Consider the following 12,798-nt stretch of genomic DNA (forward strand, 5'->3'; position numbering starts at 1 on the left):
TCATCGGAATGCCCTCATGGCTTGGCAGTCAAACATCTGCCTTCCTTTGGCTCAAGGAATGATCCCGGAGTCCTGGGATAGTTCCACATTGGGTTCCCCGCGGGAAACCTGCTTCTCCTTCTGCCTGTGTCTCTGCCTCTCTCTGTGTCTCTCATGAATAAATAAATAAAATCTTTAAAAAAAAGAAATTAAAGAAAGCTCGAATAAATGAAAAAAAATCCCATGTTCATGGATTGGAAAATTTATATTGTTAACTTGTTAATGTGGACTACCTAGTGTGATCTACCGATTCAAAGCAATGTTATTAAAATTCTAATGCTGTTTTTTACAGCAGTGGGAATTCTCATATATTGCTGGTAGAATTGTAGAAATGTAAAATGGCACAACTACTTTGGAAAATGTTTAAGTCCAATGTGTGTACAATCCTTCAATTATAATCTTAAGTATGATCCAAAGCAAATGAAAACATATATCTACCCAAATAATTGCTCAGAAATATTAATAACAAATTTATTCATAATTGCTCTAAACTGAAAGCAACCCAGATGTCGATCAGCAGGTGAAAGGATAAACAAATAATGATATATTCATATCACAGAATACTACTAAGCAATAAAAAGGAACAAAGGTAGTGATACATTTAATTACATGGATGAATCTCAAAAATATTATGCTGAGTTTTTTCCATGCTACCCAGAGAGGGGTCCATATGGCATGTTCTGGGTTCCAATTGTTACTCAAAGGGAAACTTTCACAGTGTTGGGAGCCCTTAATGTCCTGCAAGTGAAGGAAGAGGATGTCCTCAAATTCCTTGTAGCAAGAGTCCACTTAGATGGCACCAACCTTGACTTCCAAATGGCATAGTATATCTACAAAAGGAAAAGTGATGGTATCTACATCAAAATCACAAGACAATCTGAGAGAAGCTTCTGCGGGCAGCTCATGCCTTCATTGCCAATGAAAATCTGGCTACTGTCAATGTCATATCATCCAGGAATAGTGGCCGGTGAGCAGCGCTGAAGTGTGCTACTGCTACTAAAGCAACCCCTATTGCTGGAACCTTCACTAACCATATCCAGCCAGCTTTCAGGAAGCCTAGATTTCTGATGGTTACTGATCCTAGGGTGGACCACTAGCCTCTCACAGAAGTGTCTTATGTCAACCTGCTTACCATTTCCCTGTGTAACACAGACTCTGCCCTGTGCTATGTGGACATTGCTGTCCCTCGCAACAAGGGAGATCACTCAGTGGGTCTGATGTGGTGGATGCTGGCTCAGGAAGTTCTGCACATGCGTTGCACCATTTCCTGTAAACACCCGTGGGAAGTCATGCCTGATCTCATCTTCCACACAGAACCTGGAAATACTGAAAAGGGAGAGCAGGTTGCTACTGAAAGACTGTGACCGAGGAGGAATTTCAGGGTGAATGGACCACTCCAGTTTCCAAGTTCATTGCTACTCAACCTAAAGCCACAGACTGGTATGAAAGGGTGCAGGTGCCCTGTGGGCCCCTAAGCAATTCCCTACCAAAGACTGAAGCACTCAGCCTGCCACTGAAGACTGATCTGCAGCCCCTGCTGCTCAGGCCACTGAATGGGTGGGAGCAGCCACTTAGTGGTCCTAAGCTGCTTTTCCATGAAGACAAACCAAATGGAAGTAAAGTTGGTGGAGTGTAAAATTTCTAAATGTAAAAAAACAAAACAAAACAAAACAAAAAACACTGGGCTAATCATCAAGCATAAAAGAGTACCATACTGTATGATTCCATTTAAACAAAGCTCTAGAGTCAGGGAAAAAAACAAAACAAAACAAAACTAAACTAATCTATAGGGATCAAAATCTGATCAGTGGTTATGGGTAGGAGATATAGAATTAATTCCAAAGAAATCAATAAAGACCTTTTGTCCATGATAGAAATATTCCATATCCTGATGGAGGTAGGTAGTTACACAGGCATGTACATTTTCCATACTCAAATTTAAAATGTACATATGCAGTATATATGAGTTATATCTCAATAAATTTGACTAAAAACAATATTGTGGGGAGACATAAGATGGAGTGAAGGAAATGTAAAAATGAAGAAAAGGGTAGGAAAATAAAGAGAAAAATATGCTTACCTAATACTTGAATTTGCATGTTTATGCATATTTGCAATTCTCTCTTAGGTTTGTTGTTGGCTTTTATAGTTTTGCTACCAACCTAACATTTTTCAGTGGACTCAGTTCTACTTACATTGTCTTTTCAAAGTTTCTTAGAACCTGGTAATGACACCTCAGTTTAACCATTTTCAGAACTTTTTTCTTCATTTTTCAGAACTTTGAAGAAATAACATAAATACCTAGATATGTATGATTGTGGCCATGGAGTTTTTATATTCTAAGAGCTGAGTTGTGCCAAGGGAGCATTCTCTCTGAATTTTGCAGTTTCCTGTCTCTCTTACATACGCACACACACACATACACACACACATGCAGTTTTTCTAATGCAATTCATTCTCTTTCTCAAATGTGCCTATAGACATTAATGTTCTAAGGGTGAAAATCAGACCATCAACAGATAAACAGAATGACAGTCATGTTAAGATCTGTATCTCCAGGCTTAAAAAGAATTGAAATCATCAGTTTGCTAACAGTTTAGCTTAAAAATGTATATTACAATTATTTGGAATAAGGAATCTGAAAAAGCCTGTGACACACTCTCCAATAGCTCCCTCCTTGACTTTTGCCACACTTATTTCTTTTCAAAATCATTCCCTAAGTGGGTGGAAAGATGTGAGATGGATCAATGAATTTTAGCCTTTATGTACAATCCTCTAAAACACTAGCCACTCACCATTCTCACCTTATAAATGTATGGATCAGAGATTACATTTGTAAATAAAAGAAAACAGGGAAAGAAAAATGACATTTCCTAAAGAAGAATTGGAAAGCAGCCATCTTATTAACACGAAGGTCGTTGGTCTGGCAGAAAATGTTAATAACACAAATGCTAAACGTAACTCTCAGATGTCTCTTGGAGTTGCCAAAATCATTTCCATTAAATTATGAATTAGAGAGACCTGACTATATGAAAGACAAAGTATCCAGTACTTGAATTGAGGAAAACAACATGAATTGGATTGGTTTGGGAAATAAATACATATTCATCTTTTTAGCAATTATGCTGCCTATATTGACCACCTGTCCACCAACCATAACCTCAAGGAGGGGACAGAATAACAAATGAGAAAGACAGTTGGAAAAGATAATGATAAAATTCACTTATTTAGAAGGTCTCATTTTCTGCATTTATGAAAGCAAGACTTCAAAGTCCCTGATCTCTTGGTTGACCCTGACACCCAATTTTTTTTTACCGAATCTGATGTTTCTTCCCTGAAGCCTCTATCAAATAAATAATTAAATATCTCAAGAATAGCCTGCTTACTACATTCCTTAAAATGTTTACTTATTTTTAGGAAGGGATTTTATTTCAAATGAAACTACAATTTCTTCATTCCTCTTCTGGTTTATGGACATGGCCATTCCATTAATCATACAAGTCAAATACTTCGGAGTTATTCAAAGCTCCAAACTTTCCCTCCCACCCACCGCCACCCCCACACATTCAGCTAGTTATTAAGTCTTATAGGTTTAACTTCTATTCTGCCAAAGCCTCATTTTTACCCTTAGGATAATGCCTAAGCTTATAACTGAGGTACAAAAGACTTTCCTCACATTCTAGCATTTAGCAATGATAATAATGGATTAACAATTAATATTTAGCAAACATTACTATGTGCCTGGAGCAGTGTAAATAATTAACTGTGCTTTGTAGGGATTATACCACTTAATACTCCTGAAAACATGGGTTATGCATTTGTTTGAACTGGACTGGCTTTCCTCAACCGCAGACCCTGAAATAGGACTTCTTTATTGGAGAAGTGATAACAAGAAACAGGTGATATGGGAAATGGGAGACAGAGACAGAAAAAAACCTAGTAACATGTCACATTGTTCCTCTGCAGACTCTCTGAGGAACCACATAGTATGCGCTTCAGGATTGTTTCAGGAAGGGATGGAAAAGATAGCATATTACTGACCTACTCCTTTACTTCATCTGAGGACACTTAAATCCCTGACACTTCTAGTTATCACTTCCCATTTGCCTTCTGTGTTGACGAGAAAGCTTCTGGAAAAGAAGCAGAGAGCAACACAGGAACTCGAAGAAGGTAAGCTTGGGTTTCTCCAGTGCCATTTGTGGGTGAGCTTAGAAGCATCTGAAAACATGTGGATGAGTCTCCTACAGTACTAATTAAGGTTTCTTTCTTTCTTTCTTTCTTTCTTTCTTTCTTCTTTCTTTTTCTTTCTTTTCTTTCTTTTTCTATAATAGAGAGAGAGGAAGAGAGGAAGGGACAGAGAGAGAGAGGGAGAGAGAGAATCTTAAGCAGGTGCTACACCCAGCATGGATCTGATGTGGGGCTCTATCCCACAGCCCTGAGATTATGATCTGACCTGAAATCAAAAGCCAGATGCCTAAACAGCTGAGCCACTCAGAAGTTTCCTCAATTTTCTGATATGGATATCAATACAGAAACTTAGAGAGATTAACTAACTTGATCAAGGACACACAGCAAATTGTGTGGCCATAATTCAAAAACGGAAGATAGAGTCCTGAGCTTAGAGCCTTAACCATTATGCCACGTTGCATCTCTGCCCCTTAACTGTCAGCCATATGGCAATTCCATGGACAGGACTTGTTATTTCCAATCTTTGCTTTTAATCTTCCTTTTCTCTCTGGCTACCATGTTCTTCTGTCCTTGATAATCTTGAAAACACCAAATAGTATGCTAAAGCTCTCAAAAATCCTTTCTTTTTATTTTTAAAATTTATTTATATCCTTATCAAAATAACACACACACATATTTAAGAAGCCAAAAAGCAGAAGTCTGAGAAAAACAACAAGGAATACACATCTCCCTAGTCTAGACTCTTATGGTATCCACTTTCAGTCTTCCAACTATTTCCACAGGCATTTACCTCTCAAGCTTTAAATAATATGCATGTTATGACAATATCTTGATTCATAAAACAGAATTCTCCAATGGCTGCCAGTTATGACAGGTGACAATATCGCTCTTTTACATCACTATTGCTCTTTCCAGGTCCCCTGGCATAATCCTACCTTGGTTTTTCTTTAAATTTATACTCAGTGTTTTAATGACTGTGACCACCCAAATACTGTCTACTGCAGATCCAAATAATCTGACCATATTTTTTTCTTTTAAAAACAACATTTCATTTTCTTTAAGAGGTAATAGCTTTCTTCATAGCTTCATTTCCTTTCATGTCTTAGCATGGATGAATGAATCTTCTTTCTTTTAAAGAGGTCTGTAAAACCCTTTTGCTACAAATGTCCTCCTTTTTTCCTCTCATTTTAAATTTTTATTTAAATTCATTTTGCCAACATATACTATAACACCCAGTGCTCATCTCATCATTTGCCTCCTTAATTCCTGTCACCCAGTCACCCCACCCCTCACCTACCTCCCCTTCTATAACCCTTTGTTTGTTTCCCAGAGTCAGGAGTCTCTTATGGTTTGTCTTCCTCTCTAATTTTTCCTCACTCAGTTCCTCCCTCTTGCCTTATGGTCCCTTTCACTATTTCTTATATTCCACACATGAGTGAAATTACATGATAATCATCTTTCTCCAAATGGCTTATTTCACTCAGCATAATACCCTCCAGTTCCATCCACACTGAAGTAAATGGTGGGCATTCATCCTTTCTGATGGCTGCGTGATATCCCAAAGATATATACACCACATCTTTATACATTCATCTGTCAAAGAACATCCCGGCTCCTTCCGTAGTTTGGCTATTGTGGGCATTGCTGCTATGTACATTGGGGTGCAGGTGTCCTATCGTTTCACTACCTCTGTATTTTTGGGGTAAATACCCAGTAGTACAATTGCTGGGTGGTAGGATAGCTCTATTTCAAATGTCCTCCTAATCAGGCCTGCCAAATAATCAGTCCATTCCTTTGATTTCCTGCGGGTCCCACATAAACTACCCCAAGATACTTTTGTTCTCTAGGCTTATGGAACTGCTGTTATTCAGGGGCTTCCCTTTGTCTCTCTCCTTATTGTTCTATTCCCTGGATTTGAGAGCATTTCCTTAAATATCTGATCACAGGGAGTAGATTTTAAATAATTTAAGAATATGGAAAAGTTTTCATTTTACTCTCTTATTTGTATAGGATATTCTCAAGATTTGGGTCTTCACATTCATTGTGTTGGACGTGGAATCCTTCGAATCCTAAGACCTATGCCTTTTATAATTGGGCCACTTTTGTGATTATATGTCTTATTTTATTTTCTCCTCCACTTTTTTTTTTATTTTATCTTGTCTATGTTTTAGAAATTCACTAGGATGTTGAACTTTATACATTAATTTTTTTACTTTCTTATATATTGCCACTCATCAGCTTATTTTTATTTGTTTCCTTTCTGGATAATTCCCTTCACTTTAGTCTCAATAATTTACAAATTCTTTCTAATTTGTATATTGTGTCCTTTTATTTGTTTTAATTTCCTTTTCTTGGATGAAAAAGCTTTTATAATTATAATTAAGAAATTGGGGGACACTTGAGTGACTCAGCAGTTGAATGTCTGCCTTTGGCTCAGGGTGTGACCCCAGAGTCCCGGGATCGAGTCCCACATTGGGCTTCCTGCATGGAGCCTTCTTCTCCCTCTGCCTATGTCTCTGCCTCTTTCTCTCTCTGTGTCTCTCATGAATAAATAAATAAAATCTTAAAAAATAAAAGTAAAGAAATTGGTAAATTTTGAGGCTTTCTTATTTGTTTCTTTATCATGCCATTTTAATAGTTGTCATTTGGTTGTAGGGCTCACTCTTCTACACTGAGGGCTTCCTAAAATGTCTAGTAACCCTAAATAATCATTCATGTATCTATAATTATGGATGTGTTTTATTGCTTGGTGATCTTAATTCTTAGGTTATCAAGGTTGACTCTATTCTTCGTTGAAAAATTCCTAAAGATGGATATTTATGAGTTATAATTGGAATCTTTCAATTTCTCCAAAGAAGGATAATCTAAACTCTCAGTTTTCTATCTGAAGTTTCATGTTATTTTATTTCCTGTCTGAAGACTGAAAGTTTACAGCCTCTCTAGCTTAATTTCTCGGCAAATATTCCTCCTCCAATTTCCAATAGGCTGTGTGTGTGTGTGTGTGTGTGTGAGAGAGAGAGAGAGAGAGAGAGAGAGAGAGAGAGAGAATGAGAAAGAGAGAAAGAGAGAGAGAGAGAGAGAGATAGTCCACTGATGGGAAAAGGCAGATATCTGGGAGCCCAAGTGAAAGGCTTTCAGATAAGTCTTCTACTTTCAGTCTCAGCATCCCTCCTTACTACTTTCATGCTACAAGGTAACTTCTGCTCTGTATCCTTTTTAGGGAATCTGCAAGGTAATTCATTTCCTTCTTGCAGCTTTTTTTTTTTTTTTTTTCTGTCAGGGCAATTCAGTGTGACTTTTCCTCTCTTCATTTCCTTTTACCATGTATCCTTCTGTTTTGTATTCCTGTATTTCTGAGTTATACTAGTCTCTGTTTCATTAACAATGGAATTTTTGTTTCTGCTGCTTGTTCTCCTAGCTTTTATGAGTCTTTCAAGGGAGGACAGAGAGTGAGAAATCTCTTTGCTTAACGTCTTGAGACTAAAAATAACACTTCTGTGAAGTCTTCTTTCTTGACCATCAATAGCAATTATCCTTTACCTCTTCTGAGCTAACATTTGACTATATTTACGTTTGTGTTCTTTTATTGACTACATTTATCATTATTCTTTAATGGTTCCCATGTTTCTTTTGACCTATGAGACAGGAAATTTGTCTTTTCTTAAATTTACATGCACATAATTTCACATAGGATATAAGGTATAGAAGGTGCTTAATAATCTTTGTCTGAATTGAGTTAATAATGGAGAAAGCAAGAGGATGTTGTTACTTCTTTTCACCTCCCCCTTCCTGCAACACACAGAAACTCAGCTTTCAACATCTCCAAGGCTTGATTCATTAGTGAATAAAGCAACAGCTAATAACAAACTATATTCAAGTTATGTGATAGCTAGATAGGAAAGAGGCTTATACCAGTGAACACAAATATAGATCTCTTCAATTAATGCTATCACTCATCCTGCCAGTGCAATCATTTCTCTTCTTTTAGTTTACTTATACCTTCCTGTCCTTCCACAGCCTGTGACTAGAATACTGAATACTCCTACACCCACATATAACTGAAGAGTCTATTCTTTAGAACATGGATTGTATGCCTCTACCTTCTTGGACTCTTTCCAGCTGGAAAGCGTCTCCTGCTCTTTTGAATTCTGTAGTACTTTTGCTATCATAGTGGCTGGCTGTGAGCATTCAAATTTCTATTGAATGGACAAATAAATGAATGGTGACTATATATGAGGAGAGGATTGTTCTAGCTGCGTGCCCATACAATGAAGAGATAACGTAGAGAGATGATTCTCTTAGTCCATTGCGTAGGTGGGGGCTTTTGATTAATGTGTTTTAGTAACATGATACCATTACGTATAATTATTCATGAATTGCTGTGTGCATCTTGAGATAATCTGCAACTTAACAGAGGTCTCCAGTTAACACTAGAGAGCTATCTAGGATTAACTAGATGACAAAGCAGAGTTATCACTGCATCCTGAGAAGATCCTCTAGGACAAATAGGGAAATGCAGATTCAATAGTCTCATCGTGCCAGAGTTAGTGAATTTGATTATTGAATTTGATTACTATATCCTGCAAATTTTTTAATTATCTCTTAATTCAATCCTTAAGATTTTTTTAATGTTATTATCTTTCTTCAGAAATCAAGCCCTTTTCCTAGAATTTACAATGAAGTTGTTCACATATTGAGCAATCTATTTTATTGCATTAATTACTCCCAGGCTCACATTTTTCATATGATAATTTGTTATTTACTTATCTTCTCAACCAATAATTAGACTATAAACTGAATAAGTCATGATTCTGGAAAAATATACATATGCTTCTCATTTATTCAGCAGGAGGATACAAAAATTCGGCATCTTTTTTCAGTAAGAGGAAGCTAATTTGAATAATATCAATATTTGTGAATGCATTTGGCTACTAGTTAATCCAAAGTAATTAGATCTTCTATTTACTATTCTAAACATCCCTTGCCTCTTTAGAAGTTAAAAGCAATATATTACTTCCACCCCTATCCATCCCTTCTAATTTCATCTCCTACCACTCACTTGAACTCAGTTTTCTTATTAGGAACCCCAAGAGATATCAGAGCCTTAGGAAAGACACTCTGACTTTCATCTTCACAACCCAGTACCAAAAGTACTGCCTGGGAACTAACAAGTATTTAATAAGTGACAGTGTAATTAGTAAATGCTCCATTATTACTGTACTCATTATTCTACAAATGTTATATATTTTGACCTCTCTCATTCATTTATCTCTTCTTATGGTTGCTTTTCCACCCAGTGAAGTTTCTTCCCATTTCTCAATGCCATGGTCATTCCAAATCTTTATGTGACCTGCCTGGGAGGATTTGGTCCTTCTGACATTTAACACCATACAGTCTGAGGAACTTTTGTATCTGTTTTCCATATTTTACTGTGAGCTCCTTGAGAAAGGAATTTCTAAGTACCTGAGAAATTATTAAACCTTAATATATTAAGGTTTGATTGAACTAATTCCTAAATTTCAAATAGAATTTCCCTTGAGGCACTGAACAATGCAATGTAGAAGTTCTGCAACTTTTTTCTGATCATGTTACTCTTTCTGTCTCAGTAATTTTCTTATGGCATCCCTAGGCCAAAATAAACATCTAACAGTTCCATTTATAAAGTAGTTTGGTTCAAACAATTTGTATTCTAACAACTTAGGGGGCTGTTAGAAAATCACAATATGTATATACTGAAAGAAAAATAATTCTTTTATTCCATTCGAAAATAACCACTTTTACTTATGGCAAGTGTGCTCCTCTTAGGCAAAACACGACTTGTCAAACCTTGGAATAAGAGTGCTCTGCCTATTTCCTGCTCTATATTGACTGTCATGCAGTATTTGCTTCTTATCAAAGCAACTACTGGAAACCCAGCTTCAACAAAGATGTAATACTGAAAGGAAACTAGTACCATATGATGTTGAAAGAAACCTAAAAGTAGTGGTTCATGTAGTAACTGACATGTTGAACATCAGATGTATTTCTCTGAAACACTTAATTGTATCCTGTGGTGTCTCTGTGAGTTCTCTGGGGTGCCCTAGGGTGCCTTGGTTTTCAGTTTATGAATGCAGAGTATGGTGGTAAAACCCACTGATTTTGGCAAAAGACTGATTGGTTCTGAATTCTGGCTCCACTGTTTAATGGCTGTTTGATGTTGAATAATTTCTTTTACCCCTCCGGGTCCCATTTTACTTATGTGTAAAATGTGGAATGGTATTACTTATGTCTGAGGGTTTTTATGAAAATAAATGTGTTAGTCTATGTAAAGAACTTGGAAAAGTACCTGGGACTATATAATGTGAGTGGCTGGTCTTGTTACCCTTACTAATTTGAACTGAATAACACACATTTGCAAAAGAGAGGAGTCAAATACTGTATGGGGTCCCTATAGGTCCTCAGTGGGCCACCACATTCCTTATACCATCTACAACATTTTTTTTTATTCATAATGAATCTAATGAAACTATACCACTTGAAACTCACTGAGTAATTACTATATATCAGACACTGTGCTAAACCTTTAGATTCATTAATACCAATTAATCCTTCAAATAACCATAAGAGATAGGGCTACTCTTATTTCCCAGTTTTACAAGTGAGAAAACTGGTGAGGCTAGAAAAATAAAAATGTATGTTCCAGTTCATCCAGCTTGTATGTGGCTCAGCTGACTAGTATTCAAATCTGAATGTGCCTGACTGCCACCATGAATTCTTCCCAACTCCCTCTTCATTTGGACCCAAAATAAGGACAAGTTTTATCTCTGCACTAAGAATCTCAGATCTTCCTGTGACAAAGGACAAAGCAGAGGTCATGAAACCAAGTGTAGGTTTGGGTCAGGATCCAGGAGGCCTTATATTCATATCACCTACAATGCTAGCTTCATATCAATCACAATCCTGACAACATTGTCAACCTGCTCATCATTTTTTCCTGAAGTACTGATTTAGAGTAGAAGATAGAGAAATCCTCAGGGCTGCTGAATATTAAGTGAAAATCTTAGTGGAGTCATTATAAGATATGTCATCTTACTGCAGGATTCATCTATAAAAGGAATTTATTTTTCCCAAATTTGCCATTTTTGAGAGAACCTATTTTAGAAATGTCCAGAAGCTAGAATGTATGCATAGTCCACCTTCTGAGAAACAATGGATGGTATTGATTTCTTCCAGCCACTCACACCTCTATATCAGTTTATGGGATCCTAAATCAAGAAGCAATTTTTGTTTTTTGACAATGATATAGAAAGTACCTACTTTCCCCATGATAATATACTTGCTTTATGTGTTTTTTTTTTCAATTAAAAAAAGGGGTTCTTCTATTTTTGAGCAGAGTTGTATGTGTTTTAAAGTCGAACTTTTAATAAAAGTAAATATTTGCATACCCTAAATCAAAAAGTAATTCTGCTTTTTTGACATTAATATTTAAAAAGACAATTCATCCATGTCTTTTCCTAAAACTCTGTTCACTGCTTTTTTAATGCCTCTCATGTAAATATCAGATGTAGAGAGCATAAAGCACTTTCCCTGAAGAAGAACATTGGTCTGGTATTTTTGGTCACGTAGAATATCCAAGGGTGACATAACAGTTGAATATAAGTGCTTAAATATAATACAACAATTTTAAAATACCACCCATAGGTAGTTTAAAACTGACCTACCCTTGAGAGAAACTATCAAGGGCCTGTGTGGAGAAGAAATATATGAAAATAATTAAATTGGAAAAAATTACAATAAAAGGGAAGAGTGAGAGGAAGCATTAAAATTTTTTTGAATCTAAAAATAAAATTTTTTTGAATGTGTTTGTAGTCCCTTTGTCAAAAAGCTGATATAACTCTTTACAAATACAAAGCATGTGTGTGCATATGAATAAAAATATGGGTCTATTTGCTTTCCATTTAGATTTATATCACAGGATCATCATCAAAATTGGTAAAAGGAAGAGAATAAAAAAGATATCATTTTTGTAGATATTACTCAGATCCTCTTTTCAAATCTGTTCAAGAGGCAATAAATAATGTAAAATGAATTATTATGCCTTCTAAATAAGAATATATTGTGAGTATAGACTCAAAATAGTTATGCTGTTTTAAAAAGTCAACAGCAGCAAAACTGCTGGTTCTGTTTAGAGTTAAAAATCATATCCAAGAAGATAAACTTTTTTTAACTGGGAAGAGAAAAACAATGGCAGATAATATCTTATTTATAGCATTATGACTTATTTTAACGTACTGTAGGTTTATTTTCTTTTGGCTTTGTTCCATTTTAAGCAAGAAAATCAACAAATAAAGATTACAGATTGTTTCAGGAGATGATGTTATTTTACTCTAAAATTTTGCACACATCTACGAAAAGCTAACTTTTTTTTTAAGAATGAATATGGGAATCATAGCCACTGGATTTGCATATTAAAATCTGAGTCTCAGTGTCTATTCTGTCATCTTGGGCAAGTCTCTTTACCTCCATAGAACTTAGGGTTTCAGTACTCAGTGAGGACTGTACACTAGTATATACTTTATTAGAGTTTCATGT

General features: G+C 36.0%; 1 pseudogene; it reads left to right on the forward strand.

The window, feature by feature from the left end:
* Window positions 1–714: 714 nt before the first annotated feature.
* LOC129521646 (40S ribosomal protein SA-like) lies at window positions 715–1,623 on the forward strand (annotated as a pseudogene).
* Window positions 1,624–12,798: the final 11,175 nt, after the last annotated feature.

This window comes from Nyctereutes procyonoides, unplaced genomic scaffold, assembly GCF_905146905.1.
Source record: "Nyctereutes procyonoides isolate TBG_1078 unplaced genomic scaffold, NYPRO_anot_genome, whole genome shotgun sequence".
Lineage (NCBI taxonomy): Eukaryota > Metazoa > Chordata > Mammalia > Carnivora > Canidae > Nyctereutes > Nyctereutes procyonoides.